Below are 12,137 nucleotides of genomic sequence, written 5' to 3' on the forward strand. Positions count from 1 at the left end.
TTTGCTTCTGAAACAGCTTTCTCTGAAAACTCTGCATTCTCTGGGTATTGTAAAAGGTTATCATTTCTGTAGAACTTACCGTGTGCTGATCATTTCCACAGATTTTCAATTTGCAAAACGATTTTAGTACTTGTTTTTTTAAAGCATTAAGACTCCTTAGGAAAGTAAGGAAGGGCATGCTCTAGAATTGCTCCAGAGTAAATTACTTTGTGGCCCTGTTCCCATACAAGCTTAAGGGAGACAATGTGTTTCAGGTGTTGTGGAACTATCGAAAAGGGAATACTTGACCTAGTAAATTAACATCTACTGGATCAATTTAGTCTTCATGAAGACCAGAGTTAAAAGTAACTGCAGAGAGTTAAAAGTAACTCCACCAAGTCAATCATATTGTGGGAACACAACACCTAAAATTAATTAATTAACCTGTCTTCTAACCAAAGAAAAAAGCTGGAGAAGCAAGACTGAAAAAGCAAGGGTCCTCATTACAGAAATCACTGCAAAGTTTCGCCAGCACAATATAAATCTTCTAAACCAGGGGTGTCAAACTCACGTCCCATGGGCTGGATGCATCATATATGCTGGCCATGCCCACCCCTGGTTTTGTGAAGGAAAAAAAAAAAGTCTTCATATGGCATGTGATGATGATGTGATGACATGAGTTTGACATCCCTGTTCTAAACCAGTTTTCTCAACCTTGGCAATTTTAAATTTCATGGACTTCAACTCCCAGAATTCCCTAGCCAGCCATTGGCTGTGGATGGGATAATTATGTCAATAAACCTTACAACACTTTGCTAGCACAAGGGTTCAAGGTATTAAAAATGGAGAGAGTGGCGATGTATTCTCAAAATGGGGGTTTCTGACGATGTTAATGTGACTATAAACAACAGTCATCCCACACCACCTGCTGAGCAGCATATAAATTTGTTGGATGAATAAATATATAAATAATGTGATGCCAGAATAAACAATAAAGAATTCAGCTTGGAAGAACTGCCACGTGTCATTCTTGGTTTTGGTCCTGGCATTTTGGATCGTAAGCTTCTATCTGAAATATACTCTCTCTTCTCTGATTATTGAAGAGTACAGCATACATGAGAATTCGGTCTACATCTCAAAATGTAAAAAATTTAATTTGCAATTCTGCTGGTTATATTAGAGATTTGGGGACATATTGTCTTTTCCGAAACATTATTTTTACCATCTTTGATTGTGCCACACATATTTTTGAAAAACAGAACAGACTCCCAGTTATGGCTCCCATAGTCATTCATAAATAGACATGTTGGATATACATTCTTTTGTTGGTAGCTAGGGAAAAAAATGAAAGCCAGTGTCATAGTTTTATTTTAGAGGAGCCCCGAGTGTGAACAATTACCGATATGTTGTTTGAAAAATTGATTAATATGTTAAAGATAAAAGAAAATGTTATGTAAATCCATCCTTTTAATATAAAATCAAAGCATTTTATCAAATATTTTTTCAGTTTTATCAAGTAACACTTGATAAAGTGTTTTCCATTTCCCATTGAAAAATTCCACAGTGGAATTTTTCAATGGGAAATAAATGAGTTACAGGATTTAAAAAGTAGTTGAACTGTATAACATTGCTTAATTAACTTTGTGTAATCTTAGAAGCTGCATTGCTAAACCACCTGGACATTTCTGAAGTTAACATCAGCCTCTGTGGAAAGCAGGGGAGCTGTTCACATTTTAGGGGAAAGTATCTGCTTCTCCTTCCTACTATAACATCTGGACAGTTTAATTTATAACTTACTTCTTATACTGATATTCATTTATTCATAATTTTACACAAACCAACCAATCTGCCTGGAGTCCCATAAGACACTGTCTGAGTAAGTGAAGACTCCCAGTTATGACTCCCATAGTCATTCATAAATAGACATGTTGGATATACTTTTTTAAAAATAAAAACTGGAACCAAAGTCTGTTTGGTTCCAGTATCTGCTGAGTAGTTGAATCCTGATGTAAAATCTTTCCTTTCCTTTCCAATATATGGGTGCTGCCTATAAATGCCAGTTGGTGAGAGAATGGAACTGTTCTGAGCCAGGTTCGTAAACTGTAATTATTCACAAACTTGTTTTAAAAGCAAAACCTATTTTATTGCAACACTGGGAATTGTTTTCATTCCCAGCTGGAATTAATCTCAAACAGTCCCCCGAATTAAGCACACACCTGTCAGTTCTGTGAAGTGCAGCCAAGAACAGAAGTATCAAATGAACTAGAAAAGAAACCAACCAAACTACAAGAAAAACCAACCGAAGTATAAAAAGCTTCCAGAATGCTCAAAAACTACTTTGCTTCCTGCAAAGGTTTCATCATCTTGGCCTGACTTTTATCCCTTATGGGAGGGGCAATCACCTCCCAGCCTTACTTCCGAGTTGCCCTTTTGTTTCAGCTGCTGTCGCCTTCTAGCAGCTCTGTGCCCACGTGCACTGGGAACAGGCTCCCCTGGGTCCTCTGCCTCACTGCTGCCAGACTATGAAGTCTCGAAAGGCAGCACCCCACTCTCAGATGGTCCTGACCCCATCTCTTCATTGGATGCAGGACCCTCGCCAAGTCCTCTCCAGACTCCCTGACTGGTCCCTGTTCTTCCCCACTGTCCGATTCCGCTGCCAGCTATTGTGGCTGCTGGTGAACCACAATAGGAACCCATCCTCATGGCTTTCAAGAGAGCAGAATATAGGTGCTTGAGTGAAGTGATAGTTGTATAGCACAATAGTTTTATAGCATTTGGATTTTGTTTTAAAAAAATCTTGATTTAATTGATTTCAAATGACTTGAATGATTTAATTGCTAAAGGTTTTGAAGTAGTTAGCAATACAAATGTTGTCAATATAAAAAACAAATCCTGAAAATATTGTGACACATTCCCAGAGCTATGTTTTTTTCCCCTACTGTACATAAGCACTAAAAGCGGAAAAATGACACCTCAGGAACCTTGGTTGAGATTAAATCCTGAAGTTACTGTTATTATCACAGAGAGGTAAAGCAGACAACTGATGTCACAGACATACTCTTGGTGTGATTTTCATAATCCAGAATCAACTGCGTTTAAAGCATTAAGATTTAGTTTCCATTTCTAATTATTACACTGTTTACCATTAGACTAGTTTCTTATATTACTAAATTGATTTGCATACTAGCGAACAGTTAGTTTTGGTGAGTCTTACAGTGAAGAGTTCTGCAGATGATTTATCTGTTATTCACTTGCATGGTGAGCAATTTCTTTCTTGGAAGGACTGCTTTTTCTTGTAAGTTGAAAAGAGAATGATATAAGTCATCTTACCACACAACTTTTTTGTTTCAAAGTTATGATTATATTACATTCTCCGACTCTGGAAGAATGGACCCCACCCAGAAACTTATCTTAAAGAGAGAGAGAAAGATGGAAGAATCTCAACCTTTCCTACCGGGTGTTTCTTAGATGTGTTAAACTTCAACTTTAATTATGACCCTGATGAATTAAGGATAACCAACAAGGCCTTTCTTTGAGGGAGATGGGGGGTGGGTTAGAAATATAACACTCATACAAACAGTAAAAGAAGAGGTATTGGTTCATCACAGAATATGTAAACAATGTGGGATAATACATAATGAAAAAGTAGCAAAACCAGTATATCTTCTGCCTCGCAGCTCTGTATGGGAAAAGGAAGAGCACATGGGTTACCTAATAACTCTTAAAATTGTTAGAGTAATGGTTAAAGTGTAATTCATATCAAAGATGAGAAATAAAAAGAATTTGTCTTTTTTCTTATTCATTTAGACTAGAGATCTTCAAGGAAAAGAACATATATTTATTACATCTCAATTCTATTAAAGTGATTTGATCTGCCAGTATATATTAAACATGGATGTTACTTGATTTGACAAGTTTACACAACCCCCAAATTCTCTGCATTTCCATTTCTTTTCAAAGTAACATCCAAAATGCAGCTTTTCTCCATGTTTCAGGGCTTGAGCCAAAACTGTAGCCCAATCTTTATATACTATGACAATGATAACAGAGCAAAACATCCTTTTTACTTTTTATCTTGGAGATGAAAATTATACTACTGCTTGTCATGAATAAAATGCTAAATAATAATATGCTAAACATTCAAGAGTTATTTTACAATGTTTGAGCAAACACTTTTTTCTATTAAAACAGCCACATCCTTTGGAAGACTGAAAATTTTCTCCAGTTGTCTATACATTCATGTATGCACAAAAACCAGTTCAGCTGGACCATCAGTGAAGCACAAAGCTAAGCAAGAACATGTATATGGAGACAACTTTTGAAACAGCCATGATAGTTTTGCAAAACAAAAACAAAAACTTTAACTCTACAATTAGTGTTCTGTTACTCTAACATGTTTTATGAATCATCATTGTTCTCACTAATCACCTCCAGTTGTTAATGCAATGTCAAGTGATCACAACTTGCAACTTCCTGCTGGCTTCCTCATTCACTTTGGTACTTGGAAACTGACAGTGAACATTGAAAACAATTCACGTGACCATGGGACAGTAATTGTGTGCTGTTGCCAAATGCCCAATTTGTGATTAGAGGATGGCAGGCATACTAGGATGGCCACAACTTCGAGGACGGGCTGAAAATCACTTTTTTCAACATTGTCATAACTCCTAATGGTCACTGGAAAACAGTCAGTAAATGAGGACTACCTATATATTATGCTGTTGAGAGTCTTTTTATTGAACAATAAATATAAATATATTTTGAGAAAAAGAAGGGTGCAAGAGAATACATGCTAATAAAAACAACAGGAACTCCAAACAAAAACTTTGTATGGAGTCAGGACAAAACTTTCCCTTGGTACCTTTGTAACAGAAACAGGAACAATCATGCTGATAGTTAACCTTGTATGAGGTTAGCTGGACAGGTAGAGGCTATGAAACTGGCTATGGGCCCAGGTTAGGCTTCCTCTCATATCTTCATAATGCAGCTTCTGGTTTTGCATCGTATCAGTCTAAATATTGCTAAATTACTTCTACTCATTTGTGGAGGTATATTGAGATGAACATCCTATAGAGACAACAGCCACTGACATAAACTGGTAAAAGCTCAGTCTAAACCATATTGTTTGCCATGATGCAGTGAAGTGAAAACTGCTGTCACTTAGTGGTATTATTTAACATAAGCTTTAGGAAATGCTCTACTTTCACCTCAGAAAAAAACTGTGTGGAATGAAAGTAGGTAGAACTATATGAGTTTATTTTTATCAGCCTCTTAATGTACGGATGATTGACCAATTGAAAGAAATCAGAGATCAAAAGCTGAAATAAGAGGAAGAAACAAAATTAATAAAAATAGAAGCTATTGGCAGAAGCAGTTAAATCTTGATGTAAGTGGTTTTTAGTATCATTGATCATCCATTATACCCTTCTGGCCCAAATATTGTAATTAGAAAGGGGAGGCATGGTGTTGAGGTGATTGTCCTCCTTCCTCTGTGATCAGAAGCAGAGTGATTGAACCTAAAGCTCCTGCTTGTGGGGTACTGTAGAGAATAAGGAAGATGATCTTGACAGAAATAGGCCACATCCGTTCCCAAAGTGACAAGATGAATTAAGTCCAAAACAAGAAGTTATAACAAGTGACTCAGGCAGGCACCTGTCATGGTATATGCAGATGACGTGGAAGACAGGTGGAAAAACCACAACCAAGACAATGGTCAGTCAAGCAGCAGCTGAATCTGCATATGGAATGTGAGCATAGTGAATGGCCAAGAAGGGATTTTCAGACTTGCAACTGATATCAGAAGAAGCACAGTCAGAAATATTAGCTTTAACTTTATTGTAAGACTACATTAACAGAATCTTGAAAGTCTGAAAGTACCTTTCCTTGCCTTTTCCTTTTACTGTCCGAGAAACTAGGGATGGTCCCTTCTGAGATGTTTGGCATGTCAAAATTCCTTCCCAAGACTGAATTACTTCTTTTTCTGACAGGTGTCTAGTCTGCACCTTTTCACGTCTCCCAAGGTCATTCCCACATACCATTACAGTACATCATCTCCCTAATTCACATCAATATGTAAACTTTGTTAATTTAAATAAATTAATTCTTAATTAAGTTTTAATCCAAAATTCTTCTATTCTATTTTAGATCATTGGATATCTAGGAACCTGGAGATTTGGAAATACAGGTTTTCAAGCAGATTATCTATTTCTGGAAGCTGTTCAGATTCTCTGTTCATGTTCTCAGAACCTGCATTTACAAGCTTCCTCCTCTGTACCTTATTAGAACTGTTTCATAAATTCATGAACTGTTTGATCAATGATGTTCTATATTGACTTCTTCTTTTTCTTCAGAGTTTGTCTCGCGCTCGGGCGAGGTCCGCTAATGTCCTTAGGTACTGCTTCCACACCTCTCTGTCTACCACGTATGTCGGGTCTGCCTTCGCGATCTCTAGATCGGCCTTGATCGTGTCCATCCAGCGTTGCTTAGGTCTACCACGCGGTCTCGCTCCTCCGACAGTCACCTTCATTGCAGATTTGATGATAGATTCTTCCTTGGCGCGGCTCACGTGGCCGAACCATCGTAGCCGGGACTGCCTCATGACCGTGGGGATGGGCACGACGTTGAACCGTCTACGCACTTCTTCGTTCCTGACGCGATCGAGTAGGGTGAGGCCTACCGACCATCGGAGCATTCGCATCTCCATTATCTGGAGTCTGCTTTCGACTTCTTTGGTCGCCGGCCAACACTCTGCGCCGTATATGTTCTATATTGACTGCTACATTATAATTACTTTGTAGGTTTATATAAGTACATAACATGAAAATATTTTTTAAAATGGCTGAGTTAGAGCTGCAATATAAAAGAAAACCTGTCACATGTTTCTGTTTGCTAGCATTGTACTACAGGTTACTAATATTATTACTGCTATTAATGAATAATTTCTAGAACTCTGTTTTGGGCTTCAGAAACTTGCAAATTTGCCACAAGAGAGACCAACATTATTTCTGACAAGACTTTTATTCCAATTTTCCTATTTCATAAAAAGTATTCCAATGTAGACGGGGACACAAATCTTCCTCATTAGTTTGCTCATATTTTCAAGACATTATTGTATCTTAATGCAAATAACATTGCAAACACAATGAAAAACTGATAAGAAAGAAGAGTGAATAGTGCCCCAAATCTGTTAGGAATTATTTGCCTAGAAGCACCTTTGCAAACAAGACATGTTCATGTCATTACATGTTTCACTGTTTAAGACATAGGCTGTCTAGGCATGGCAATGTTTTTGTGCCAAAGATTTCCATGAACCAGTGAGTTTTGGGAAGGTTTTTCAAAGGAAAAATGTAGACGGAGAAAAGTAGAGATCAAAAAATTAGATCTTTGTTCTGTGTGTTTTGTGTGTGTATGTCAGCATGTGGTGGTGAGAACTCAGCCTTATACAATGAGATTCAGTACCTGCTCAGTAGGTTATAGCAGTTACAGCATGTGAACTCAGAAAATTGGGTTGTGTTTAGCAATGGCAATGCTAATTGTGCGTTGAGCAAACCAGAGGCCAAAATGAGGCCATGTTTCTGCCCCCACCTCCATAACTTACATACCCCATGAAAGCTGTGCGTGTAGGATGATAAAGCCTATTCCAAACAGCAGCAGCAGCACAAAGGGGAAAAAATTAAAAAGTCTGAAGACTGTAAGATTGGGGTGATACTGTGCTGTGTAATGCTGACTTGTTTATTGAACTGGCCCATTTCCTAAATTCGATCGAAGTAAACAGGCTGAGCTCCTAACCAGAAAGAAAACGAAAGAAAACAAAACAACTTAAAACTAATCAAGAATTCGAATGCAGCACGCAGCCCTTCAAAAAGCTCAACGGGATAAGCGTACCGTTTTACGCCAATACTGAAGAGGAAAGAATTTGTGACAGCATCGCGGGCTGTAGTCAAAGACTCCTGAGGCTGAAAGAAAGTACATTCATTGGGTTGGAGGTGGGGCCCACTCTGCTACAAAAGTGAATGTGAGAGTGTACGGTTCCGGACGGGGAAGTGCGTGTGTGCGCGGTTGATGCACTGTTTGTGGCCCGAAGGTATAGTGTGCGAGTTGGGCTGGCGCGCTTTGGAGAGGGGCTGATGGGGAAGTTGTGCCTTTCGGTCGGGGTGAGGTTGGCACACACAGCACTCCTTAAAGAAGGGAAAGCGGGCGTTTCTTGTAGTCGCCTAGAGACTCCCACCACTTCTCTAGCTGTATGAACAACAGAGGGCTGTGACAAGGGGAGCTTCGGCTAATCGTACCGGCCCCCGCTTTCGGGCGGCAACGGAGGCGGGTCTGGTCGTGGGAGAGAGAGGGAGGGAGGCGGGTCGCGGAGGCAGGAAGGGCTGTGGCTGGAACCAAGGCTGTGACGGGGGCAGGGCTGTGGGACGGAGCGAGGCCCGGAAAGAAAGGAGGACCCTGACTGCGGAACCGGGCTGGGCCGTGCCGGCCCAGGTAAGAGACCGGAGTTGTGGGTGCAGGAAGTGAAAAGGGCGACGAAAAACATACCCGCGCCGCGGCCGGGACATCATGCCGCTTGCATGTAGTGGAAACCAGATGTCCTGCGAAGGAGACGGGCATATATTTCATTTTCCCCCCTCAATAAATTAAAAGATGTGCATGCCCCTTTATGAGTCGAAGCCGAAAAGGCCGTTTAGTCCAATAGTAATATTTTAGTTCAGGCACGTGCAAAGCGCTTTATGTTTACCTGCGAACAGTTAACCCGCGCGCGCGCGCGCGCGCGCGCGGCGAACCCGTGTTTCCTTGTATGTGTGTGTCACTAAGATACGTATGGCTGTAATCTTAACGTGATTGGCTCCCTGTGTGTATACGCAAATAGTGGTAAATACTTGCCACTGAGTGACACGTGCAGGGGTTGAACCCCTTGCGTGTGTTATGAACAAGATAAGGTTTCCCTGTTTTCTTATGGAAGTTATTTGAGGCGACAGAATTAACGAGGTGCAGTTTTCACAAAGCAGATGTATATGTCCGACTCTGCAAGCAAAGCTCTAACATGCCACCAGCGCTACATGAAAAATGTTGTTTATCAAATCGACGAATCGCTTTCTAAAGAAGTGACGCTAGCCTAGGGCGATTTGGGGGCAAGGTGCTTTCAGTGTTCCGCCTACTAACACACACTTGGCGCCCCCTTTCCGAAGAGAGAAGGAAAAAGCTATTCACTGCAGGCAGCGATAAATTTCCATTGTGTTTTTTAAAATATACCATGGATAATGCTGGATTTGGTGGCCAAAATGAGCTAGGCTGCCATGTATACCGTCTTAGTCGGTCCGTAGAGGCAACCAAAGAAAAAGCTAAATTGCATAAGCTCAAAACTACTTGTTTCGTTTTTGCAACAAAATAGTTTGCTGTACAACCCTTGGCTCAAGATAAATTCTTGGGCTGATGAACTTTTTAAATCTTAGGTTGGGTGAAGATTGCAGGGTTTGTTAATTTAACTGGCTTTTACTTTTTGTTGTCTGTTTTTCCTGTTGAGCTGTAAACAGAATATGTATGCTAGAGAGAGGGAATGTTTACCTGTCAGTTCCAGAAGCAATAAATCCTTCCCCAAGTTGTTATGGTCAGTTTCAATTTCAAAGCAATGTCATTTGGGCAAGTGTTAAGAGATGGGCCTTTCCTGCCTGTCTAAGGTTTGGTGTCTGCCTTTTCTGGTGGCTTTTGATAGTTAAGGTACTAATTCAAGAAGCAAGAATTCTTTCTCAAATTCAGTCCCTGAAATTCTCTCCTGCTTGTTAAGTTAAAATAGTTGCACTTAGGTGACATCACTGTATTTCTTTTCACTGTGATTGCTGGGAGAGGATATGGCCTCGATTGAACAACATACAACTTTCTTAATTATCCCAAGGGTGCTTTTTCAAGATGCAACTGGACTTTCTAGTTTTTTTTTGAAGACGTTTCGTTTCTCATCCAAGAAACTTCTTTGAGCTGAAGAAACTTCTTGGATGAGAAGCGAAACGTCTTCAAAGAAAAACCAGAAAGTCCAGTTGCCACTTGAAAAAACACCTTTGGGACAGCCATGACCTTAATGACTGAGAATCTCCATCAAATTTCTTAATTATTTTTATTTATTAAGTTTATATGTCACTCATCTCACAATGTGAAGCAACACTAAGCACATTATACATTTCCTTTAAAAAAAAACCCTGCTTTTAAAACCAGAATAAATAATAACTTTCCCAGTTTTCCTACAATATTTATTTTCACAATCAAATGTGAGCATGATTTAATTTTCAATTTTTGTCTATTTTTTTTCTCATGTAGTTTATTTAAAAAGATTTATACACTGCTTTTCAAACAGTATTTACAGATAGTTTATTCTGATCCATCCTAAGAGGCAAAGTTATCAGATAATAGTTAGATAATTAACTATTTTGAAAGCCTAAACAAATAAGATGTATTGTCTAATTCAAAAAGTCCACGTGACAGGCGTTCACTTTCATAAATAGTGCCACATTCAACTGACCTGCCAAGGTCTTTTGCCTGGAAGAAAGCATAGAGATATGATCCATGGATTTGGCAAAATGGAGGAATCCCAATTCTTTGGGTATGTATGTCTAAGAATGCCTTAAGGCTTATGGGAAGCCCTTACATTTTGAATGGAAGGATAGAAACCAAGGAAAGATAACCTTATAATCTAAAGCTAATAGAAACTTTAGGTAAGATGTATTGATGCTGGGTTTCTCTTATTTTGTATTATTTTCATACTATTTTAATTTCTATAATTTCACATGGTTATTTTATTTTTTGTTTTTTTATCCCCACTTAGGCAATTTCTGACAGTGATAAGTAGCATTTTTAAGGAAAAAAAAACAATTGCTCCCATTCAGTAAATTTGTAGCTATATTCTAGAACAGATATATCCACATCTATATCTATTTCTATATCTATATAGCTATAGAGTATTCATCTTTAAAGGCCACTAAAGTTATTGGGAAGTCATCCAGTATTAATTTCTTTGATTAATTCATGTCTTACTTATGAATTTATTTGTAGCAGTTTTCATATTATATTACAATGCTCTGAGGAAGTTTAGGTGAGAAAAATGGTATTTGGACATCTCTGGCAGGGAAAGGTAAACTTTGGGGTCTGGGACATATTTGAAATTATAACTGGTTGTGTTATATAAAATGGCTACCATGAAATACTTGCCTATTAACAAAATGGCTACCAGTTTGAGCATATACAGTTACAAATGTCAATTTATTGGAAATTAAACTAGCCCTCCAGGCTAATTTCTATCACCCCATTGGCACCTTTGTGAAGCCCAAATACTTTGTGGCAAATGAATAAAATGCTAGAGGCTGATGATTTCCTTTGTAGTATGCCAGCTTCCTGTTTATGTTTTTTAAATTATTATTTTTAAATGCAATTGGATATTCAGAAAGAAATAAAAACGGGAAGCTTTCAAATTCTCTGCAACTCTTCGTGAGACTAATTATAGGGAACAAATGTAATCTAAATAATTATACCAGAAGTTTAAGCTATGAAGTATGAAATTTAAAGTAATTCCCGACATAAAGATTACTAAATCTATCAAATTACACTCAGCATCATGGATGTATATATCAACAATAAAAATGCAAATAATTTCATGCCCAGTATGAAATAGATGATGTATAACAAACGTTTTGGTACTATATATGCTTTATAGCTGAAGATTTTGTTTGTAAGTATTGAATGAAAATAGATTTTCTGTTCTTGTATATTGGCAATTATTGAGGCACATTTCAATCTACAGCACACTTTAAGTAGCTGTTCTTAGATAAAATCATTCGTTGGTAAGTCATCCCTCTGCTATTTGGTGAATAATTTACAAATATTGTTCCCTTACATAAATGTGTGTATTTTCTTTTTTGTTTCTTTTGCAAAGTTTCCTTTAGATTTCTAACTGCATTATTTTTTAAACATAGGTAGTGGGCTTTTAGTTACATAATTAATTCAATATCAGTCAGTGCAGCATGTGTCATTGCTTATTCTTATGCTGTATTGTCCTATGTAATCAATCTAAATTCCTTAAAACAGCAGAAAAATAGAACCATAAAATTATTTATTTTTTAAGTACAGGATAGTCTGTGTTGTGGGATTATATAGTTTTTTTCTGTAGAGAATAAACC

General features: G+C 38.2%; 1 protein-coding gene and 1 long non-coding RNA gene across 4 annotated transcripts in view; both read left to right on the plus strand.

The window, feature by feature from the left end:
• The first annotated feature begins 2,015 nt into the window (after positions 1-2,015).
• Positions 2,016-4,343, plus strand: LOC148124161 (uncharacterized). Its single transcript, XR_015740327.1, has 2 exons — positions 2,016-2,070; positions 4,171-4,343. It is a non-coding gene; the product is annotated as an uncharacterized LOC148124161 (long non-coding RNA).
• Positions 4,344-7,981: 3,638 nt separating this feature from the next.
• The window catches only part of LOC113442826 (signal transducer and activator of transcription 5B), a 34,938-nt gene continuing 30,782 nt past the window's right edge, over positions 7,982-12,137 (plus strand). The window contains exon 1 of one of the 3 annotated variants that reach the window (XM_026710630.2): positions 7,982-8,062. The gene's annotated coding sequence lies outside the window, so the exon portion shown is untranslated. Of the gene's footprint in view, positions 8,063-8,118; positions 8,461-10,471; positions 10,568-12,137 lie in introns of those variants that run through there. The other 2 variants (XM_026710628.2, XM_026710631.2) reach the window with 2 other exon arrangements.

Source organism: Pseudonaja textilis, chromosome Z (genome assembly GCF_049901715.1).
Source record: "Pseudonaja textilis isolate UNSWEBS1 chromosome Z, rPseTex1.2, whole genome shotgun sequence".
NCBI classification, from domain to species: Eukaryota; Metazoa; Chordata; class Lepidosauria; order Squamata; family Elapidae; genus Pseudonaja; species Pseudonaja textilis.